This window comes from Lepidochelys kempii, chromosome 3 (genome assembly GCF_965140285.1).
Source record: "Lepidochelys kempii isolate rLepKem1 chromosome 3, rLepKem1.hap1, whole genome shotgun sequence".
NCBI classification, from domain to species: Eukaryota; Metazoa; Chordata; order Testudines; family Cheloniidae; genus Lepidochelys; species Lepidochelys kempii.
In genome coordinates, this window is record NC_136382.1 from 138,504,797 (window position 1) to 138,529,860 (window position 25,064).

The following is a 25,064-nucleotide window of genomic DNA, read 5'->3' on the forward strand; positions in this document are numbered from 1 at the left end:
GTTTAAAAACATTTGTATTTCAAGCATTCTATAAAAATGAAATTGTTTATTTTAATTGCTTTACTAACAGTAATGGTCTGATATTGAATAAATAACTATTATGTGGTAAATGAACCACTCCCGTATGAAAGTGCTTTTTGTTGGTGGTTAATTCATTCTTTCCTGTATTGGTATTTATTTTTACATGGTTCATTTTTCTTTTAATTTTGTTTTCTTAATGCATCCAGGAGTAGTGAGGTCTTCTCATGGTATTTCAGCTCCTGTAGAGTGCAAATACCATGGAAAGACCAGATCTCATGTGGTTTTGACCCTGTAAAAATATCTTGAAGAAATTAAAATAGTAAAAAACATAAGCACAAATATCCTTGAATCAGTTTACTATGGTACTAAGATGTAGAGATTGTGAGTCTGCTTCTACAAACCCTCGTTCTTGTGAGTGACTTGTCCTTAATCACATGAGTATTCCTGTTAACTACTGACTCCTAGTTCACAGACTATTTACGATACTCACTTCCATTTCTATTGCTGTAAACCAGAAGATGCTTTTGAATGTGTAATGTTTAGTGAAAACTAAGGTGAAGGTATTGCTTACTGCATGGGTAATACATACCCATCTAGAAAAGACAAATCTAAAAAGTACTTTTAACAGATTTCATATGAATTTTTATTTGTTAAAGACAACATGTATATAGGATCTAAATGGTAAAGGCAAATATCTTTAGTATTTTTTGCCATCTGACATTTATTTAATGGACCATAAATCTGTGTAACCATTTATGGTTCTTATGAGGCTTCTGTGATAAGACCTTGTTCTATAACCTTAGTTCAGTTTTTAGAGGATAAGTGTTCATATTGCGGTTAGTACTAGCTGACACCAAGGAATGGGCATGGAGAAGGGATAATTCTCTTATCCCTTTTCTCAAAATCATTTAGGCATTTTGAAGTGGCCTTGGAATAGGCCAAATCCTGCTTTCCTTGGATCTGTTTGTGCAAGAAATGCAGTTGAGGAGCTGTTGGTCAGTTATCAATCTTCAATCTGGCACCTTTCATGAGGGCTGAATTTACTTTAAAATAGTGAAAAGAGAATGACAGAGTGAAGCAAACAACTTTTAAGAAGCAAAATATTTTAATCCACGTGTACGGAGATTAAAAGAAGGGCTGTTACAGAGCAATCACATACAATTGCTTCTGTACACACTTTCAATATTTACATATTGTTTTGGAGCTCGATCCTTGGGTGAGCTGTAGCAACTTTGCACTGCTCTGTTCCTAGGTACCTGTGGATTCCCCTTGCATACAACTATGGACTTTTTTTAGTTTACATGTACAAATGTTGAGCCTTAACAGTAAGTTCTGCTGTTTCTGTTCCCGAGGAAAAGAACTGAAAGACATCAGGATAAATTAGTCTAAATTGAACTGTCTTAGGAAAAACACTGATTTATGAACCAATTATTTTAAAACAAATCAACAATAAAGGATTTGAATCCTGAAAAGTAGTCTTAAAAACAAGCATCGGAAAGAACTGTATTTAAGCATAACACTACCTGTAAGACATTTTCCTGCTAGATGATGGTAATAATCAAATAGGTTATAGTGTAACAGTTTTGAACGGTGTTTTTAAGCAACTGGGAGATTTAAAGTAATACATTTAATAAGAAATGTGTATTTTCTATTTCAGTATCTGAATTTTTTTTTGTTTTTGTTTATGAAGATTTTGGCGGTTATGGCAAATCTTACAGCAGTGAGTGGTATAATGGACTGCAGGTTGGATGAGTTACAGTCATCTGCAACATGACATACCATACCAAACTTCTTCCTTGTCATTGGTAAGTTGTTGGGTTTTCTTTTGTTTTTTTGTTTTGTTTGATTACCGTATGTTTATTAGATGTTGCTTATTGACATCATAGAATTAACTTACTTGAAGAACAAGTGTGTTTCTTCAGCTGTGAAAGCATGAGAACTTTTGGAAAAAATTCCCCTTTGGCGTATACCTTAAGAAAAGTGTAGCCTTTTTTAGATGTTTGTACATTAAGCATCTTGGGCCTGATTCTCACACTAAAGCCCCTTTACACTTCCAGAGTTTTATAAAGAGGCCTTAAAATAGGACAATTGAGTTCTGGTTTAAGGCCGTTTACACTACTGTGAAGGGCCTTAAAGTAAATGAGAATAAGGTCCAAAGAGATGGAATTTTTATGATGTATTATATCAGAATGTTAAAGAACAAAAAGTTTAGAAAATAGATTTTTAAAAATAAAAGCCAAAACATAAATATTTAAATGGGGAAAAATATTTGAGGGGGAAAAAAGTTTTCCTTTATATTTTGTACCATCTTTGTTTATTTTTATGTCCACAACTAATCTGCTTACAGAATTCAGAAGCAACATTACATACTGGATAAACAATAATATTAAAAATAACACCCCAAAACAAGGCTCCGTGTAGTATAACTGAGACCTTATTTCTGGTTTACACAGTGTCCAGATATGCAGTAATGAGATCCAAAGTACTAGTTATTCATTTGACTCAGCTTGAAGTTAAACATTGACAAACCAAAATCAGATAGCAAAAAGTTCAGCAGATACACATCTAACTCACCAGAAATAGAAAAGTCAGTCACATACTCAAACTCCAGCTTAGGTACAAGAGGTTCCCCTTTGTAGGGGAACCTAATCTAGGCTCTCTGTACCAAAAGATGGAAGTCTAGTAAAAAGAAATGCTTACTTTTGTCACAATAATAGATTATCACTGTTAAGATTTGCCTACTAACGATTGTTATAATGCTAAGTCTGTGCAATATCCCAGATGGGCTCAAATTAGAAAATAGATTCATTACTTGTGAAAAGAACCTTTCTTTTCTCTTGCTCTCTAGATTTCAGGATCCTGGCTACACAAAATGTAGCTAAAAATATTAAAGGAAAAAGACTAACAATCTCAGAAATGCTTATATCCAGCATAGGAAGAAAAGAAAAAGTGAAGGCATTAATCAAAATTTGTACTCGAGTATCACTGATGTGCAGTAATAAATTGTGACTGGCAATGGAGTTTTCAATATCCTCGTTTACACTTGCCAGTTCTGAGGTGTGGTAGCACTCTGTTCCTTTTCAGTGTTGAATACAAATAGATCTAGATTTTTGCCTGTGAAATTCTTTTGCTAGAAGTGTTCTTTGCGACAGTGAAATAAAACATTTTTGTTGTAAAATTGTGAGATATGTGAACTGTGCCAGTTTTATAGTGTATTCAGTATTTTGCATAGTTCTCCTAAATAGCGTATATACTGCTTATGTATTGTGCTAAAATACTATGTATATTCTTAATTCTTATGTATATCTACATACTTTACATATGCTATCTATGTACATACAAGATTGTGGGTGCAATACAGGGCCAGGAAAGAGTCTGTATGCAACAAAGCTTCTGGTAACTTCATGGAAACTATAAAAGCGAATCTTGTCAACCTTGATCATGCAGGACTTTAGTTTATCACTGTATTTAATTAGAAACTTATTCTTAAAGGAAGAACATAGTTTTGAGTATTTTGTTCCTATGGATTAGTTTTAATTTTTTTCTGGACCATTTCATTATAAAGTGGAAGGAATTATATAATTTATGAGACAACTCACTAGCCAACAACTCAATATTAATTCATTTTACTACTAAAATATAAAGTCCTATTTCACTAGCTATATTTCTTTGTTATTGCAGCTGTCAGTGGGGATTTTTTTTTTTTACCAAATCAACATGTGTATTGATGACCTAGTTTGTTTTTTTTATCACAAAAACAATCTGTTTTACAAAGTTAGGATTTCTGCACAGAGCTTTACATCCAGTATAGTGGCAAAAATTTTGTAGTTGCCTCACATAAAAAATCCTTAATTATACATAAAGTACACATCACTCATAGAGGAATATAACCACTTTAGCGTTTTCCGGAAAGAAAAAGTCACATTAAAATAAACAAATAAACCCTCAGAATTCCTTTTTAGGGGAACTACCACTGCTGTTGTTTTTGGGTGTGTGTCACTTTCATGCATGAGTTAGCACTATGTTCGTCAATCCTTGAATATCGTCTGTCTGCCTGTTCTTAATCAGCACCTGCCTGTTTCTCTTTTTCAAACACCACAAATGCTGTGTTGTCTCCCAGGTACTGAATGTACTACAACAAACCAGGGGACTGGTTAAACAGCATAGACAGCATCACCTCATTTGTCTCTTCTGGCAAATTATTAAGCAAAATGATATTGTTTGATGGGTTATCTGACACCTGTTGATTCCGTGATGCAGTCCCTTGGACATTCATTGATTTCTGTATTTTTTCCTGACCAGGCTTTTTATTTGCTGCATTAGCAGAGTGCTCCAGAGACTTGACCTTGTTCTTTCCTTTTTCCGTTTCAGCAAGTGTACCATGTATTTCCATCTTCTTCTGGTTTTTGCATGCTGACTTATCATGAAATGGAAAGTCTTGTGACATCATTGGTGGAAGAGCCAACTTCCTTACATTATAAAAAAGGCTGTCCATCTTCCTAGTCATTAACACCACGGGACCTTATTGTGATCATTTTTACAGAGGTGTGATGCTTTACTGAACAGAACTTTACTGAAGTTACTCCTTCTGTACACTACTGTGAGATTAGAATTAGTTTTTTGTACATGGTCAAACTGGGAGAATAGCTAAATTAACTCATCCATTTTAAAAAAAAATGTTGTTTTCTACTACTGATGAAAACCGTACAATTTCCCCAAACACATAATTTCTATAAGAATATGCAATAAGTCTAATACCTTGCTATGTTAAATCTGTGACTCTCTTGAGTCAACCTTCTCAATCAGGGAGGCATTTTGTGATGTGTAAAAATGGGGATGAAGAATCTTCATCCCGAAACTCATTTTTACTTGTGGTCTAAGATATGAAATCAGGACTACTGTGGTAAAAGTGCAAGAGTGTAAACCACTGCACCAGCCACCCTATAGCCAGACAAAACCCGAACACAGTTTTCAGGAGGTAAATGTACTGCCAGAACAAATTTAATTAAGCTTATAGATGTTTTCTCTCTCTCCATTATTGGAAATTGGGCTGCCTTTGTTTATAAAATACCAAATCCTAGAGGATATGAAAGGACAATATTTATTTATTTCAGAGCCCCAGTTTGGTCACAGTTCCACCACAATTACTCCATTAATCATGCCAGTGAAATAAATAAGACTACTAATGGAGTTAACATACATGAGGGTCGTGGAATTATGCTCTTATACTACATCCACACCATGAGGTAGGGGTGTGATTCCCAGTTTGTGTATACATACTCATGCTAACTTGATGAGAGCTAGTGAAAGTATAAATAGCAGAAGTAGCCATGAACCCCATGAGAACATACTCGGCACGACTAAGCTGTTCCGCCACTGTGTGTGCTACCTTGGCTACGCTACTGTTTATACTCCTGCTATCTCTCCTTGAGCTAGCACGAGTATGTATATGCAAATTGTGAATCACACCCTTACCTTGTAGTGTGGGCAAAGCTTTATTAGAGAAGCTTCACTGAGGTTGTGAGAGAAGGAGGGGAGCCTAAGTAAAAGGGGAAACATCAGATTTCTAGGGGGTAAGGAATGAGAGAATCTAAGGTGCTTCCACAGTACCTTATACCTAGCTCATTCAGTACCTAACTGGGCCCAGCCCTCATCACACTTGACTGGTAAACAAAGCCAGTTTGATAGATGCTGTAAATTTGTTTGAAAACTGCATTTAAATTTTGGTCTCCTACTACATATTGAGTAACTTCATAAGAACTCTTTAATATTGAAGAGATTTTTTAAAATATTAAATGTGTGACATCTTTACATAGGGATGAAACAAAAGCCATAAAGAGAGGATGACAGATGTTGTTCATTAGTCATTTATGATAATCAAGAAAAGAATATATAAAATGGAAAATTCAGACTTTACAAACAAGATAATTCATCTCATATGTTAAGTAGTAAGGTCAAAGAATAAACAAGGACTCTTTACTGGATAATCATAGTATTGTAGCTTACTTTGAGAGTATACTGACAACAGATCTGAAAAGGTGCTTTACTAGTAAGGTGACAAAAGATCTATTAAGAAAACTTTACACCTTTCTTTTTGTGAGACAAAATAAGGAAAACAAATACAAATGAATCAACATTTTTCCTGACTAACAAACAGAGGTTACCCAAAAGTGCTGCTTGCTACTTGTGTTTCTTTAGTACCAACTAAGGTAACAACTATTATGGCTAGCATCAACAGTTATAGCCAAACATTATGGACCCATCACCAAAACCACCTTGGAACTTTGGGGAAGTATAGACCTGGATAAAGTTTCACATTTGAACTTCACAGCTCATGTCTGTCTCTATAAAGATCCTCTACTAAACCTCCCAAATCTAACAACACTAAGTTAGGAGAGGTTTGGATTTGGTTCTGAACTCTGGCTTGAGCCTGTCTTTACTCTGTTTATCAGAACTCCCAGATACAATGGTTAATCATAGAATCCTAGACTTTGAGGACAGAAGGGACCATTATGATCATCTAGTCTGACCCCCTGCACAATGCAGGCCACGGAATCTCACCAACCAACTGTGTGATTCAGGTGGAATATTTCAATTTTGAACTAAATCACTGCCTGTCAAATAGTAAAATGCTCCATTTTGTTTCCTACTTTAATGTACTTCACTTCATGAATGATACCACTAGGTGGATTTTACCTGCCAAGCTAGTAGCAGGACTGTCCTAACCCATCATAACTGGTAAGTTAGCAGAATGGTGATAGCAGAGAAGGTGCATTGAATGAATGACAGCAAAACAGATGAACCTACTAGTGCATTATTTATGGAAATAATGGTAATGCTACTGATGTATACTGGGGTGAGATGCCTGCAACTAATAAGCACAACGGGATGAATAATTGTTAGTGTTTGTCCTTAAATTTCCTGATTTTATAATTAGGATTTAGAGTTAGGTCATTGATATTGCCTCAAGGGATGGGCACAACAATTCAGATAATATAAGAACTGACCAGGAAATTTCCTTCATTTTTACGAGCATCTCTGCACTTCCAGTTCATGCTGAAGTTGAGAAGTGGAAGCACCAAAACATCCCAAGAATCTTGTGCAAAGTACACAGCAAAAATTTTCAACAAACCACAGCCAACCTCAAAGTTGGGTATTAGTTAAGGGAAAACCAGCAATCTGGTAACCCAAGAAGAGTAGCTACAACTGTGTTTTATAGTAAGGGTGACTAGTCCTCCACACTTCCCTGATAATATTTCAGGCCAGATTTTCCCATCCTTACACTGATCAGTAGCATAGGGCCTGATCCCAAAGCCCATTGGGAACATTTCCATTGATTTTACTGGGCTTTGGATGAGTCCCAGAACCCACAAATATTCCCATTCTTTGCAGTGCATTGTGAGTTCAGGTGGCAGAATCTGGCCTTAAAGGAGGTACTGCAGGAAGGTGCTTCCTTTAAAACAGATGCTAAAGCAGGTTATACTCTAACTTTTTTGCATCGTTATTTATATTTAGTTGTTTATTTTATATTTTCTAAGTTATTTGTTTGATGCAGCTCCTTCCTGTTTTGGGCAACAAAAGTTATCCTGGAAAAGGTTTAGAGTCGGAACAAAATGATCCATGGAGTGTGGAAGGAGGCTTGCACAAAATAATATGATGATGATGCTTGTTTTATAAAGTCTATGTGATTTAAATAAGCAGGGAGGAAAAAAAATGCTGTGGTACCAGATTTGTTGGTTTCGGTCTCAACTCAAATAGAATCATATTAATATGTAGCCAGTGGATTAGCATTCAGTGTTTTTCTGTCTGTCAGTGTAAAGTCTATTTTACGGATTATGACAATTAGGCAAATGTATTTGTTTCTTGTTACAGATTAATTTCTTGCAAAGCTTTACTAGAAAAAAAGGCTATTTGTGAATTACAGGAAAGTATGCACAAAAATGTTCTTGAACTTAATTTTCTCATTCAGAATTGCTAGTTGTTAGTGGTATAAGAAGATCCCCTAGTCTTTGGATCGGATGTCTTTTGTTGTTCAGCAGCTATTTAATGATCTGCATGATGTTCTAGTATCCTGTGGGCAAGTTATCCTGATCCACCATTTTGGCATGGATGGCCAGAAGATATTTACTCTGTTATACTATAGCACTGGCACTGGTTCACACAGCAGTTAGCCTAATAAAATTCTTCAAATGCTTCATACTTTGCTGGTGTGTTAGTGCAACATTTCCAGCAAGCTCAAAATTTCAGCGAGTAACTCACATAGAACTCAGAGTAACAGTCGTGTTAGTCTGTATTCTCAAAAAGAAAAGGAGTACTTGTGGCACCTTAGAGACTAACCAATTTATTTGAGCATAAGCTTTCATGAGCTACAGCACACTTCATCGGATGCAGTGAGCTGTAGCTCATGAAAGCTTAAGCTCAAATAAATTGGTTAGTCTCTAAGGTGCCACAAGTACTCCTTTTTCTTTTCACATAGAACTGCAGTGCAAGCTACAAATATGGATCTGGATCCAAAGCCCACGTAAGTCAGTGGGAGTCTTTTGATTGATTTTAATGGGCATTGGATAAGTACATTAAAATGGCCATACTGGGTCAGACCAATGGTCCATCTAGCCCAGTATCCTGTCTTTCAGTAGTGGCCAGTGATCCATCCCCTGTCGTCCATTCCCAGCTTCTGGCAAACAGAGGCTTGGGACACTCAGAGCATGGTGTTGCATCCCTGCCCATCCTGGCTAATAGCCATTAATGGACCTATCCTCCAGGAACTTGCCTAATTCTTTTTTGAATCCTGTTATACTTTTGGCCTTCACAACATCCCCTGGCAAAGAGTTCCACAGGTTGACTATGTGTTGCATGTATAAGTACTTTCTCTTGTTTGTTTTAAACGTGTGATCTATTAATTTCATTGGGTGGCCCCTGGTTTTTGTGTTATGTGAAGGAATAAATAACATTTTCTTACTCACTTTTTCCACGCCAGTCAAGAGTTTATAAACCCCTATTTTTTAACTGGCCAGCTGCATCCAGATTTCAGCCACTTTGCACTGCTTAACTGGTACCAGAACATGTGCAGAGAAACTAGACCTTGTTTTTTATCAGAATGGCAAAGACAGTACTTGAGACAATAATATGAGCATGTAAAAATAGTAAATATGGGGAAATAGGGTGATCTAAAGACTGACACTGCATTGTTAAGGTCACAGAATGTGTAGAAGACTTCTTTAAAGCTTGTAAGGCAGTTCCAGTAGGTGGAGCTAGTAATTGGGGAAAATCATTTCACATTCTTGTATGGTATTCAGAAATAAAAGTTGAAATGCTTTAATCTGCTCTCTGTTGGTGATATATGCACAGTTTAGTGAGGATTGGCCTAAGGGCTTCACAGAAGAATCCTCAAGTAATTTTAGCTTGACTCCACTGTTTTGTGAAACCCAGTTCCTATCTTGAATTGTCATATTATAATTGTGATCGGTAGATTCTATGTGGACCCACACAGCAGTCTGGCAGAAGATTTTCTTATTTGGTTCCTTGTCAGTGCTCATCATCAGCATTTTAAACCATTGTTTTCTTGTTGTTTTAGCTGAGCCTACATGACATATAATAATAAACAGAGGTTCATCACATATGTCGTCCTCTTTGTCTTCAACAGTATGCATCTTTATTTTTCTGCTTTTGCAGTTTGAAAGCTTTTAAAATTTGTCTCTATTTATAGTGAATGTGAGGGAGAAAAAAGTGAGCATCCACCCACTGAAAATCAGGTCCCTGGAAGGTGTCTCAAGTTGAGGACTAAAAGAAATGGAGGCACCCAAAATCACTAGTACCTTCTGAAAATCAGTCCTTTGATCTCTTCAAAACTCTATCTCTTGGCAGCATTTACAAGGTCTGGTCAGTGGTCATTTAAAGTCTACAGAAGTCTGATGGAGCATCCTGATGTTCCTAATCTTTTTTGTCCAAAATAGCCTAGATTGCTGATGCTCTGCTTTTGTGAGGGAGCTGATGGTATGCTTCCCAAAAATGATGAAGGACTGGACAGGAGCTTCTTTGTTGGTGGCTGGTGGCAGAGTTCTTAACTAAATGATAGTTTTAATGATGTTGGGATTATATTACAATAGTAATAACGTATTAGACCACCTGGACCAGGGGCGGGCAAACTTTTTGGCCTGAGGGCCGCATCGGGTTTCAGAAATTGTATGTAGGGCTGGTTAGGGGAGGCTGTGCCTCCGCAAACAGCCAGGCATGGCCGAGCCCCTGCCCCCATTTGACCCCCCCTGCTTATCGCCCCCTGACGGCCTCCCCAGAGACCCCCACCCCATCCACTCCCCCTTCTCTCTGTCCCTGGACCCCCCACCCCAACTGCCCCCCACTGCCCCATCCAACCCCCTCTCTCCTTCCTGACTGCCCTGCTCCATTCAACCACCCCTTCTTCGTATCCTCTGACTGCCCCCTGCTACCCTATCCAACCCCTCCTTTCCTTTCTGACTGCCCCTGGAACCCCTGCCCCCATTCAAGCCCCTTGTTCCCTGCCCCTACCCCTATTCACCCCCCACCCAGCCCCTGACCACCCCCCAAACTCCCCTGCTCTCTATCCGACCCCTCTCCCCCGCTCACTGCCGCCTTACTGTGCTGCCTGGAGCACCGGTGGCTGGTGGCATGGGGATAGGCAGCCGTGCCTCCCAGCTGGAGCCAGCCACGCCACCACACAGCACAGAGCACCGCGTCAGGCCAGGCTCTGCGGCTGGACTGCCCCAGGAGCTCAAAGTCCGGATGCCCAGAGCATTGCACTGGCGGTGCAGTGAGCTGAGGGTGCGGGGAAGGGGCCGGGGGCTAGCCACTAGGAGTTCAGGGGCCGGGCAGAATGGTCCGTCGCGCCATAGTTTTCCCACCTCTGACCTAGTCCATTGTATAGGCATCTTTATTGTTATTTACATTTATATAAAATAAATAATCTCACAGTGAATAGCTTCAAAAATATTCCACTCTAACTGGGAATGAAGCGGGGAGGAGAAACACAGTTCATCCATAATCAAAATAAATACAAAAATAAAACCTATCTATGTGCAGTGAACTTTTGAAATAAAGCAGAAAAAGCCAAACCTAAATTTAACCAAAATTTAAAAGGGTCCTAAGAACCCTGAGGTCCTTCTGAAGGTGAGAAAGATGGGAGTTCTTTAGAATGAGAACGAGTTTGTAAAGAGTGTCAGCACATACATTTTTCAATGGTGTAGTTAACCATCATGCTTCAATAAAATAAGAAGTAAGGCTATATTATTTTTAGTATGACTAAGCAATCATCCCTGAGAGGTCCGAATTACCTACTTTATAGCAAGGAGCAATTTTAGTAAGAAGTCCTGTAATTAAACTGACACATTTTGAAACCAATTCACAAAAGGGCTTTCTAAAATATCTTTCCCCCTCCCCCCCCAAACACTGAATTCAGGAAAAATGCAAAAAAAAAGTCAGTTATTTCATGACTTTCCAGATGATCAGATTCTCCTACTTCGATTATGCTCCTAGTTTGAGTAGCAATGGGGTTGGAGGGAGGAGTATTGGATGAAAAGAGAAGAGTTCTGAAGAGCAATTTACATCTTTCAGCTAAGGGAAACAACATATATAATGTTAAAAGGACTAAAAAGTATTTTGGAAGGGGAGAAATAAGATTCATAATTATAATTCACACCATGAAAGCATGCATGCCAAGCTAAATATTCATTTATTGCTTATAAATAGGGTATAAATGAAAGCTGAGTAAATATTCAGGATTATAGATAAGATATGGTTATTTTAATTGCTTTTAATAAAGGTGTCTAGATACGGAAAAATTGTTCATTTAGATTGAAACCATTGATAAGAGGTTCCTAACAAAGCTAAGCAGGATTTCTTTGGTGTTCCTCCCACCCCACCCCACCACTTTTTAGAGGGAAGAAGCCTTTATTTTGTGACTGACTTTTCCTATTTTGGTTCACTGCGAACACCAACATTTTGTTGGGGATCCCAGAGCTTGGCAGGTGTTCTTAAAATCTAGCTTCATAACAACAAACTTAAAGGAAAGCAGTGTTAGTGCTTCAAGCCTCCGTGGAAACTAGATTTTGTTGGATTCTCATGACAAATGGAAAAGCAAATCTTTACTAGGTAGACCCTCATTCTGTTTGGAGATTTGTTGAACCAAACCATTTTTTTTCTACAACTGAAAAAGATTTAGTTTGAATCCTGGACAGAAGATACATTTATCTATGTGTGGATGTCTTGATTGAAAGCAGTACATCCATCACTTTTCTGTCCTTTTGGTCTAAAATAATACTTGTACAATATTGTACAATTAAAATACCATTTAGATTGTTGTGTGCCTTTTATATATTCATTTAATTCATTCATTCAGGGGAAATAGAAGGCACAAAATAAAACTTGAGATTAAGGAGACACATAATTTGGGTTCTCCTAAATTCTACTTCATGAAATGTTGAGGGAGCATGGGCAGTTGTGTACATAATGCAAAATAAGCACACACATCAAGCAACAAGAAACCACAGTAACTGGAAACAGAGGGTGGTAATATGCCTCGAGATTCTAATAATTTCTTATGCTGTAATAAGAATATTGTATACCTATTTGTGTCCTTTTATCCTAATTTCTGTGGGTCAGAAATATTTGTTGTTTATTCAGCACCTTTTACTTATTTTGCCCTTTGAGTGCTACATTCTAACTGAAAATCTAACCAAGAGTAGTTCTTTTTCTGTGATGATATAGTCCATCTATTTTTAAAGTTTTTTCATGTAGGTATACAAGGGATAAGCTTAACTTTTTTCAGTGTTGTGTAAATAATACATAGAATAACCTGGCACTGTTTGATTTAGTGAATGACAAGCCTTATACTAATTATTCAAACCGATACATTATTGATCCAAATTATATATAAATTGGTCTGACATAAACATGGCCCTATTTCAGAGCCAGGCAGACTTTTTGGCCTGAGGGCCACATTGGGTTTCCAAAATTGTATGGAGGGCCAAACAGCCAGGCATGGCCCGGCCCCCACCTCCTATCCAACCCCCCTCCCATTTCTCACCCCCTGATGGCCCACCCGGGACTCCTACCCCATCTGCCATCCCCTGCTCCCTGCCGCCCCATCCAACGCCCCCCTCATTCCTGACTTGCCCCCCGGGACCCCTGCCCCATCCAACCCCCCTGTTCCCTGCCCTCTGATTTTGCTGGAGGATTTGTGGGTGTGATGATGCTCTGGGGAGCTAGGAAGGAAATAAGTAATCTGCATCAAAGTAAAAAAGTCCTGTGAAAATCCAGGCATCAAACAAGCATGAGCCTGGTGCAACATATTAGCATGTACAGCAGGTGAAGCCAATGAGGCTGAAAAACTTAGATTAATTGAATACAGGTGTTGGAATTTCAGGACTCTAAAAAACAGTGCTAGCTAGTGTCAGAGTGCTGTTTTTGCCAAAAATATTGTGGAAGTAGGCTTTAATTACGGTACAATTCTAAGTACTGTGCATTGACTCAAATTATGTCCATGACTATTTTATTATTTTATTTATCTTTGTACGTTGGGCTATTGTGGGATAAGAGTATATGTATTTTTATGGCAGATTTATATGTGAATATTGCATACGTGACAACCATCCCTTTTCCAGAGAAGTTATAACTAAATATTTAGCAAAATACGTGGCCATTTTTATTCTTGGATTCTCCAGCTCCTCTACTCAGATGTATTTCAGGATGGTCAAAAGATATGTCTGTCTATTTCTCTGTTTACCTATTGGCAAATATGCTGTTGCTTTGAGGCAAGATTCTGGTAGACAGCTTGGATTCATGATAGCAGGATTAGTATATCGTTTGCATAAAATATGATACATAATTAATCAAAAATCCAAATGTATAATTCATGTTGGACTTTAAATATTGCTTGCAGTGTTTACACCTGTTGTAAGTTGTATTGGTACAAGTATAGCTATTCGTGGCATACTGTCACATCTTATTCCAAATTTTCCTTTAGATGCAGTCATGGGGCTTCCATTGACTTCATTAGGAGCCATAAGGAAATAAAAATACATGATTTGCCCCCAAATGTTTCCTTTTTATGGATAAACATTGTGGAAATGTATTTTCACTGTCCTAGTGATACTCAGCATTTACATAGTGCTTTCCATTTTTCAAAGTGCTTTAAATGCATATATTATTTAACCTCATGACAGCCCTGTGAGGTAGGGATGTTGTTTTTTCAGGGTTCAGGATTAAAATCCGCTTTATGCCAACTCTGCATTCTTTTGAACTTGTTTTGCTTTTCTCTTATTGCAGATCTGGAAAACGTGGGTTGTTGGTGTACATTTGTGTTGATATTTTTATGAGATACCACACTAGGAACTCAAAATGTAAATAGCCATAAAACATTGTAGTTTTTTTTTCAGAGACCACTCATGCCTTTCCCAGCAAGGCAGGGTGTTTCAGGCAAACATTGCCAGCCAGTTACAAGGTAGTTTAACTGCACAAATGCAGTATTGAGATAGACATGCAAAAGAGCTAGAAGAGGTTTCAAGGATAGGGAGAGCAAGAAATGGGATGAGTGGAGCGGGGTTGTCCTTAATCAAATCAAGTCCAAACCTTAAACACTTTGAGAGAAGGAACTGAAAGTTGAGCTGCAATTTCATGTAGTCACATGCATACTAGTGAAGGGCAAACCTAAAAGATTTATAATTTGGATTCAGTTCAGTTGGCTTTTTCAAAAGCCTCTTTGAACTATACAAACATTCAGAATCTGCAAGACTGGGAAACCTTAGAGGAACAACTTTTCTTGCAGGATTTTTACATTTATAGTCCAAAACCTGGATGGACTTGAGTTGGTGGGAAAGTAAGGGAAATTTTCAGAACCTTAGTTTTTGGACAGAGTTCTGATCTTAGAAAAGGGAGTTTGGTCATCCCTGATACTTAAACAGATACTAGAGTTGAAACAAGTAGTTTGAAGAATACATGTCCCAACCTTTGATTGACTCCATAAAGAAAGTACTGATTACTTGATGAGAGCAAGGAGCACTTTTAGCTCAGATTCCATCCAATACAGGGCTGCGCACATCACCCAATACAGTAGTTCTTAGCTACTTTCAGCATAAGAGCTGATTCACTCATCATTTATTTTAGGTTTTGAGTATACCGCTGTCACATTATTATAATTTCACTGAGTATTCTGAGTCTGCCACCACGGTTTTAGCTCTGATTGGCTAGTTTAAAAAGCTGTAACTTTTGCGTGTTAATTTATTATAGTTACATTTACAAATATTTGTGTGCTCTGTATCACTTTTGATAGAATGCTTGTTATATTTAGTTTTAAGTTCACTTTCAAAGCCCTGTTACCCTGAGTTGAAAACATGCTTATAAGTTGCCAAATTACTGCTCAACTACTTACCATTCAAAGGTTAGAAACAAAGCTGTTTTTCTGGGGTTTTTCTTCTTAGATTCATCATGAAATAAATCAAATGAAGTAATGTAAGAAAAAGCAAGGTGTTGGCACTCATGAGAAAAAATATTCATCATCATCTGGTTATACTTTTGGTGAGGGTGATTTAAGTGATATAAAACATACAATTCAGTACATTAAAAACATCTTTGAGCTCAGGCTTTACTTAGCTATTGGGATAATTGGAGACTTCTCCAAATTGATCAAATGCAACATTTTATTTTTTTTTAAGGAAATATTTGTATCCCTCCTTAAGGATTTGAGTTTCTTGAAATAATGGGTGAAAAGCTTCAAAAATGTGTCAATGAATGTTACCTGAAAACCACATAATGGGTCAGCCGCACAAAAGAAAGTGGACTGTAGACTTATATAAACTGCTTGTAAATTGGGGTGCTTGAGGAAAGTTTGCACTTCACTGAGGTGCGTTTGCACTTCACTGCGGTGCAATACCCCCAAATCTCCACATGAGGTGCTACAGCTCCACAATGTCTCCTATTCCTGGCTGAATTTAATTTGTAGAGCCCTGCCCAGATACCGAATGTGTATCTGCATCCGATCCATAAACATGATCCATGGATATCCACAGGGCTCTATTAATTTGCACAGACTTGTCTCTTAGAATTAGGGATCGTGAAAGCCATTAGAAATGGAGGTTTTGCAAGCTTCACAAAATATTTCGAAATGTTTTTGTTACCACAAATTGAGATTGGATTTTGTCAATCTTTCCCTCTCATCCGTTAATTGAACCCAAGTTTATTTTCAGAGGGATTAATTTAAAATCCATGTTTTTCTTACCACCCGAGGGAAAGCTTGTGCTATGCAAATAATGAAGTAAACCATGAAAGACCTTTTGATACTGATGGTGGTTCTCTTCTAAATAATGTCTATAAATAATACCTCACCCATGATGAGGTATCTTGAACATGGTGTAACTGCTACAGTGAGCTACAAATTAATGTGCCACAAAGAAAATGTATTGGAAGATACACTAAATTAAGCATCTAGGCCCATGGAAGTTGTCTACCTATGCACTGCAAAATGTGTACGTGTACATTTTTGCATACACAGAATCAGGCACTACAGGTCTTCAACGCAAGCCTGCAGGCTTGCTGAGTGAGCGTCTTATATTCTGTGCCACTGGGCTACAAAGGCAGATGAGGAAACTGCAGCTGATAACCCACAAACAGAGGCTGGACCCATTTACTTAGCAGGATCAGCTGACTAGCAGCAGATTGCTGACTAGACACATCCTAGCATAAAGCTTCCTGTTTTTGCCATGTCTCTTTCTGAGCAACTAGGTGCTAGGTCTGCTGCTAACCAGGTCCCTGAGACAAAGTTCCTGCCTCCTTGCTTGGTTCCTGCTCCTTGTTCCTGTTACCTCATCTTGATCCTGCTTCCTTGCCCTAACTCTAATTACTGGCTCCGGGTTGACCATTGGCATAACCTCTGATTCCCACTCTGGCTGTGACCCTTGGTGTGACTCCTGACCACAACCCTGAAGCTATTCTGGGCTCTGACCAGGTCACTAGGTCAGACCACACACATTATGAACTGTGACACACACCCACTGTAACAGTTAACCCTGTCTTCAAGGTGCCAAATCATGTCTCAGGTCAAACTGTCACAAATGAGCAGTTATTAAGATTATTATTATAGGTCAGACCTGATTGTACTGTGCACTGTACAAGCACATAATGCACTGTTCCAGCCCTGTAGAGTTTACAGTTGAAGTATAATGGAAGAGACAGCAAGATGGGGTGAGCACAGGGTAACAGCGAGACAGTAGTGGTCAGAACTATGGAGACAACTGAGCAGGAGCCCCATACATTTGAAAAACAGGTCAGTTGGCAGGGCATCTCTTTGAGGGCTCCTCACATGCTTTCGAACATGCTCCACGCCCCCCCCCATTTTGATACAGTACTAGTTTATTGATATTGAGGTTGTTACAAGGCACTCTTGTTTTCTGAAACTGTGAGGGAATGGGAGGACTTTGATGAGGGATTGTAAAAATCTTCAGTATGTTTTCAAAGATTGGATGATATATTTACTGGGCAAAGTGAATTACTGGAGAAATTGGTTTATGGTTATTTATAGTTATATATATATTTATGTAAATGCTCTACAGGCTCCTTGAGACCAGGAGAAATGCTCCATTTTATGGAATGAGCATGTAAATCCAAATAAATGACTAAAATAAGAAATAATGAGAAGGATCTGAATGCTTAGACTCTCCAGCTGACAAATTTGGCTCACCCAAAGAGGTAACTCTGATATCATAGGTACTAACCAGTTGGAATGCCAGTGAATAAATTAGTGGCTAGATAATGCTCCACTACAACAAAGCATGGCAGGGAGAAACTAAAGTGAAAACTGTGGTTTAGAAGCCACAAGCTTTCTACTGGATCATGCTTCTTCCCACCTACTCCATTTGGGAGGAGCTTATCTCCTCATGGAGGGGCAGGAGGCAAGTTGCGAGAAAATGGATGTAAGGGGATAAAAACTGTGACTTCCACTGAGGTGGCAGTCAGTGGGTGTGCAAACCAAGAATAACATAAAATCAGCAAATAAGAGTTGCAGCCTCTTACTTCAGGTTGGAATTTGGCAGAGGAGGTTGGGGAGTAAAATAAAAGAAGGTGTTGCTGTGTTTGACAACTGCCTGGCAGTTGCTTTTCCTGCCACACACCTTTGCAGCCCCCTTCAGTGTGTACGTTACAAACCTACTGAATACTGGGTTAGTATAATCCTACTTTTGCCCATTTTGTGATCATTTTATCCAGATGAGTAGCAATGTGTGATCAAGTTACATGTCATGCGTTGCATATATCACCACTTATGCCACCATTCACTTTGGCCCTGAGACTTGCATAGGTATTGGTGCATATTCCAAGCTGTATGTTCTGTTAGGTCTTTAATATGAGGATTTAATCATCTTGTTACATTTGGTATGACCATGTACTAATGATGTAACTTGACTCAGTAAAGCTGACTCAGAAAACATATCTGTTAAGAGAGTCTGAAATGGAATATGTTACAGCTGGTATGTAGCAAATTCAATGGCCGGGGGAGGAGGGAAGGGGAAAAGGGAGATTGTGTGAGCAGTTTTTAAGCAATATCCCTGTACAGCTTTTCTCTGTTCATTAAGGTGCTCCAACATAAGCAAAGAAGAATTATTCTTGAAACCACATCCATTTTTTTTCTTTTGGGCAGTGTGCTTTTTAAGGTAAATAGGATATTCACAGCCTTGGTAGAATGTCTAAATTGACCCACAAGTTTTCTGGTGATTAAAACCAGATTCTGTGCCTGCTATTCATTTTCCAGGAAGCCACTTCTACAGAAATGAGAGAGACTGCAAAATGTATTGTTTGTTTAACCATTTAAGTATTTTAACAATGTTTGCACCATTTTATTGACAATGCATCCTGTTCTCAGACCTTCTGAAGAAGAAAACCACATTCTCGTCTATAAAAGACTTTCTTCTTTCAATTTAAATGTCATATGTAGTTTACCAGAGGCTTTCAGATATAGCAGTGCAATTTTCAGTGGGGCTTACAATGGATAAAGACAATGAGGGGTGATAGACATGTAATCTTGTCCCTGATAGCTTGTCTGTGTGTCAGTGTTGAATTTTCTCTGTCTCTCTGAGTGCATGCAAGACTAACACCACTTATAAGGCTGCATAAATATGAAGAACTTGAGCAGAAGACAAATGATGCCTTGAAGGAATGTTATATAGCATGGCTCTATGCAATGTGGTGTCTGGAAACTCATAGGGCAGATTCTGTGCTGTGTCTCCTGACAGTATGGAAGATGCAGCTCCAGGGGAATGGGGACAAAGGTGACTTTAAGCCAACTTTCTGCTGCCTGGATTCAAGGCTGCTGCAGTGGTCCAAACTGTTAACTGCATAACACACGCTGTAGGGCACGGGTGGGCAAACTTTTTAGCCCAAGGGCCACATCTGGGTATGGAAATTGTATGGTGGGCCATGAATGCTCTCGAAATTGGGGGTTGGGTTGCGACTTGAACCCCCACCCAGAAACCAGTGAAACTGTATATATCACCCTGTCCGCCTCTGCTAGGCAATTCTTCCCTACTCACAAGCACTGACTCTGGAGTAGCAACAAAGAGAACTTCATTTGGGGCAGCGGGGAAGGAGGAAGACAACAGAATACATTTTGGAAAACCATCAATTATCAAATTTGGTGATATCAGACTCCCAACAGGCATGGTGTCCTTAACAGCCATCCTAAACTTTGTCCTCCTTTAGCCATTGTGCATGGTTGATATGTTCTGGCCTCTTCCCTTGCCCTCAGCTCACCGTTAGCTGTCCTGTTGGAGAAGTCCAAGGATTCTAGCAGGGAAGTGCTGCCTAGCCTCTCTGGGGTTTTACTGCCTAACCCAGCTGGAGTGATTTCAGCCATAATTTCTGGGTAGGGAGGCTGACACTGGAGTCCTTTATGTAGGGTGGTGCTGCTGCTTTTTCTGTGACTTCTGGCAAAGTTGCCTAGTGCTGCTGTCTCTCTGCACTATGCATCTCCTTGAAGGTGTCACCACAGCTCTGAGCCATCCGTCACTTTGGAACTGCTGTTCTGCATCATCTGTCGCCTCAAAGCTGCCATAACTGCCTTGGTACTGCCACCATTCTGCACTGTCCGGTGGTCTCAGTTCTTAAGGAGAGATCAGGGGTATCTAGGACCCTTGACAGAGTCCACCCAAGAGGCACTCCCAGCAGCAACCAAGAGCTTTGTCTCTCCCCTCCCCCCGTCCCCACTCTTCTCCCCCTATTAGTTCTGTCCAGGTTCCTTTACTTAGCTGTTCCTGACATCAGTTTTGGGCATTGTGACCCCAGGCAGATTTAGGTGGGATGTCTTGTCCCTTTCAGGGGTGCCACATGGGTAAGGGGGGATGGAGAGGGGTGAAGTCCCCCTTCTCCTGACATATTTGGTAAAATGTTATCCCCTGGTTGGTAGTGCTGGTGCTGCTCAGTGCAGCCTCAGAGGCAGGGTGGCATTGAGCCACCCAGTCTTCCCCTTCTCGTAGAGAATGACAGCATCAGAGAAGCTCATGCTGCTAGCCAGTGGATGCATCATAGCCTCTTTGTGGCTCCCCATACACTGCCTGTGGTGGAGGGTGGGATGCCAAGAACTCTGAGCTGGCCTTGGGGGTGCAATGGTTGATGAGGGGGATAATGAGGTGCTGGCTCCGGGGAAATGGCATTGCCACTGCCAGGCCTTTTTGACTGCACAGCCTGTGTTGGCCCCATACAGAATGCCAAACTCTGTGCTCTGCCCTGGCTCAGTCCCAGGTGTCTGGCCAGAGCGAAGGGTCCAGCCCCGCTGCTGGGGGCACTAGGACAGAGTGGCAGATTGGCACAGAAAAGCACCAACCCTACCCAACAATTCAGCTCAGTGGCTCAGGATCAGGTCTGGTAGAGTGCATCCCCGGTCCTGCCTTGACCCACCCAACTCGAGCCCCTAAACCCTTCCTCCCCTACCCACTGGGTGTTTACCCCAATCTCCTGTCTCTACTGCTGATACTATTTGGTAAAATTTTGGAAACCGTCAGTAACTTTTTTAGTCTTCACCCCTTGCTGAAGCCCCCAAGTTGTGCCTCTGTCTCTAAACAAGCTCAGTTGCAGTTTATGGCATCCAAACTCAAAATTTAACTGTACTTTCACCAAGATGCCCCAAACTGTCATGTAAGCAAAATCCAAATGAGGCCTGGCCCATTTAGTCAACTCTTCTTTCTCTCAAGACTTGCTGGCAGAGATCTCCCTCACCAGTGGAGCCCTTGCCATCTGTAGTTCTTAAGCAGCTCTGGACCGCACTTCTCCAATTTTACCAACAGGTGACAACACTGAGGTCCCTTCTCTGGCATGCATCAGGCCATAGGGTTTTCAATGGGGAAAAGAATCTTTTTTTTTCCCTCACAGCACTTGTAACATTTTCTACTTCATTTTATCCTGTGCGGAGCTTTCTTTTTCCTCCCTGCTTTACTCCATTCACAGCACTTCCTTTTACATGTGGGTTGTTTCAAACATGTTTTGACCCTCTTTCCTGTCCTGACTTCTTTAAATGTAAAGGCTTCCAGCCATGAAGTGGCTATTTTATGTGGGCTCTATATTTCGTTTTCTACAGTGAAAGGAAAGGCACATTTCTTTTAACTCCAGGGGGTAACTTGCATTTTGAAATAGAAAGCAAATTTATTTTAAAGCTAGAAAGTAAATTAACAATAGCCAGAATGCAAGACTGGAAACGCTTTAACGTATGAAAACATTTTGGGATGAAAAGTGCTGTATACGATTCTGCTTAATTGTGACACCCTTAGTGAATGGCACTGCATCCAGATTTAGTAGAATTCCTGTTTAATAGTCCTTTCAACAGTAGTATGGCTGTCAGGTGAGCTACAAAACTGTGGGAAGTTTACCATATAACTAGACAGACCCACTGTCTAAATGAATTTATTGCTTCAGGAAGCAGAGTACATATTTATTAATAAAAACAATACATTATCATTAATTTTAGAGAGAGACAAAGTTTCTCGGAATACTTATTACTTCTTCATAATCTGCATTAGTGATCGAATAATCTCAAACTGCTCTAAAAGAAAAAATAGGCTTCAACCCTTTAATTTGTTTTATTATTCCTATTTAACAGATGGCTAAACTGAAGCACAGAGTTATGCATTAAGTACATGGCAGACTCTAGGAGTTTTGCTCTAACCCCTAGATAACACTCCCTCCCAAAATAATATAAATATAAGGGGAGATTTTGAATAGCACAGATAGCAAGCATCTTCGTCTGTAGTGGAGGGGTGGTATGTCAGACATACTTGTTAGGATATAGATATTCAGGCCTGTCTGCAAAGGCCTGTACTTTAAGAATTTAGGGGTATTCTTATCACTTGGCTAGTTCTAGAGGTATAAAAGAAAGAATCAAAATCACTGTCTGCTGGTGTAAGGGCCTTCTCTTACTGTAACAGTTTGAGGCCATGTTCTTAGGCTAAGGCCTTTGGCTAAGCAGCAGAGGCAGCCATAAGCTAGGAAGCGAACAGTCACATCCTCACATTCCAAACTAGTCACATTGAAATAAGGTGCTATTGGGCTGTCAGGCACTATCGGGACAGGATTGTATTCCTATCACCTCCAGAGAAAGGGAAGTGCCTAGAAAATGTAAAAGGAAACTTAGTTTGATAGCATCCTGTCTGGCAAGAACTCACTTATCAATAGCTGGGATGTGAAATCCTCACTTCTGTATTGTTTTGTCATTATAGTTCTCACTTTGCTATTGTTTATTGGCATGGTCTCTGTCTGGTTCTGTGATTGTTTCTGTCTGCTGTATAATTAATTTTGCTGGGTGTAAACTAATTAAGGTGGTGGGATATAATTGGTTAGCTAATCATGTTACAATATGTTAGGATTGGTTAGTTAAATTTCAATAGAATGATTGGTTAAGGTATAGCTAAGAATATTACTATATAAATTAGGGGCAAACAGGAAGTAAGTTGGGATTTGAAAATAAGGAAAAAGGAACTTGTATTTAAGCTTGCTGGAAGTTCACCCCAATAAATATCGAATTGTTTGCACCTTCGGACTTCGGGTATTGTTGCTCTCTGTTCATGCGAGAAGGACCAGGGAAGTTGGGAGAGTGAAGGAATAAGCTCTCTAACAATACTCAGATGTTTTAAAGGCATAAAATATTACTGGAACCATTTGGAGTATCTCATCATTTTAGGAGTCCTTATCTCCACCTGCACGATGGTTGTTTTGTGTATATGAATGAATGTTGAGATTGAGAATTCAAACAGAAGTTCAAGGATTACTGTCATAGATAAGGAAACTTAAATCACTTGTGGCTTTTTACTTTAAAATTTGGTTATTCTATCAATAAAATGTCCAATAACCACAGTCAACCAAATTGATTAACACTCACTGGTTAATATAAGAGTAATCAGCATAGTGAGAGATGGGTTAAATACTTTACTGCTCCAACAATCTGGGGTTACAGACTGCACAACGGACTGCTCCAGAAATATAACCAGTCGCTGAGGAGTGCATATGCCTTAGGCTGTTACATGGGCACAAAACTACCTTAGACCTTTACCGTGGGCACAAAACTCCCCAACATTAGTTTGCAGTGTTCTTTCCCTCATAGTTCCATCGTCATGCTGTCCAAGATTGCTGGAGATTTGTACTTAGTTGCTAGTAACAATTATATCAATTACTTATTATTTTCACAAACCTCAGCAAAATACTACATTATCTCAGTGTTCACCAAAAGCAAAAGCTTACACACAATTTTCATATAAGAGATGCTTAGCAAAATGGTTCACTTTAGTGTAAGTATAAATTTCCTTAAAAATACATAATATTGGCTAAATAATTTTGGTAATAGGCTATATCAGTTCTGAGAAACATCCCTCTTATCTTTGTAACGGCTCACGAAACAACTTCAGAAGAAACATTGCAACACCTTTTGAAGATTCTTAAAAAATGAACCTTGTTATCTAAATGTTTACAAGCATGCTTCTAACTGTAGCTAATATACATGATATATGGTACAAAAAAGTAAGCTGTTGAGCTGAACTAGTTGACTTCTGTCTTACTATTGACTGAGGGCAGAAAAAAAATCAGATAAATCATCAAAGGAAAGAATACAGTTCAATAAAACACAGTGAATCATAGAATATCAGGGTTGGAAGGGACCTCAGGAAGTCATCTAGTCCAACCCTCTGCTCAAAGCAGGACCAATCCCCAACTAAATCATCCCAGCCTTTGTCAAGCCTGAGTTTAAGGAAGGAGATTCCACCACCTCCCTAGGTAACGCATTCCAGTGTTTCACCACCCTCCTAGTGAAAAAGCTTTTCCTAATATCCAACCTAAACCTCCCCCACTGCAACTTGAGACCATTACTCCTCGTTCAGTTAACTGCTACCACTGAGAACAGTCTAGATCCATCCTCTTTGGAACCCCCTTTCAGGTAGTTGAAAGCAGCTATCAAATCCCCCCTCATTCTTCTCTTCCGTAGACTAAACAATCCCAGTTCCCTCAGCCTCTCCTCATAAGTCATGTATTCCAGTCCCCTAATTGTTTTTGTTGCCCTCCTCTGGACATTTTCCAATTTTTCCACATCCTTCTTGTAGTGTGGGGCCCAAAACTGGACACAGTACTCCAGATGAGGCCTCACCAATGTCGAATAGAGGGGAACGATCACGTCCCTCGATCTGCTGGCAATGCCCCTACTTATACATCCCAAAATGCCATTGGCCTTCTTGGCAACATATCTTGACTCATATCCAGCTTCTTGTCCACTGTAACCCCTAGGTCCTTTTCTGCAGAACTGCTGCCGAGCCATTCGGTCCCTAGTCTGTAGCGGTGCATGGGATTCTTCCGTCCTAAGTGCAGGACTCTGCACTTGTCCTTGTTGAACCTCATCAGATTTCTTTTGACCCAATCCTCTAATTTGTCTAGGTCCCTCTGTATCCTATCCCTACCCTCCAGCGTGTCTACCTCTCCTCCCAGTTTAGTGTCATCTGCAAACTTGCTAATGGTGCAATCCACACCATCCTCCAGATAATTTATGAAGATCTTGAACA

The 25,064-nt window shown here is 39.6% G+C and overlaps 1 protein-coding gene across 4 annotated transcripts in view; it reads left to right on the plus strand.

Moving 5' to 3' along the window:
• Window positions 1–25,064, plus strand: part of CHRM3 (cholinergic receptor muscarinic 3) — a 458,695-nt gene that overhangs the window by 147,106 nt on the left and 286,525 nt on the right. For all 4 annotated transcript variants that reach the window (XR_012157829.1, XR_013635514.1, XM_073335257.1 and 1 more), the window contains one exon: window positions 1,712–1,826. The gene's annotated coding sequence lies outside the window, so the exon portion shown is untranslated. The remainder of the gene's footprint in view (window positions 1–1,711; window positions 1,827–25,064) is intronic.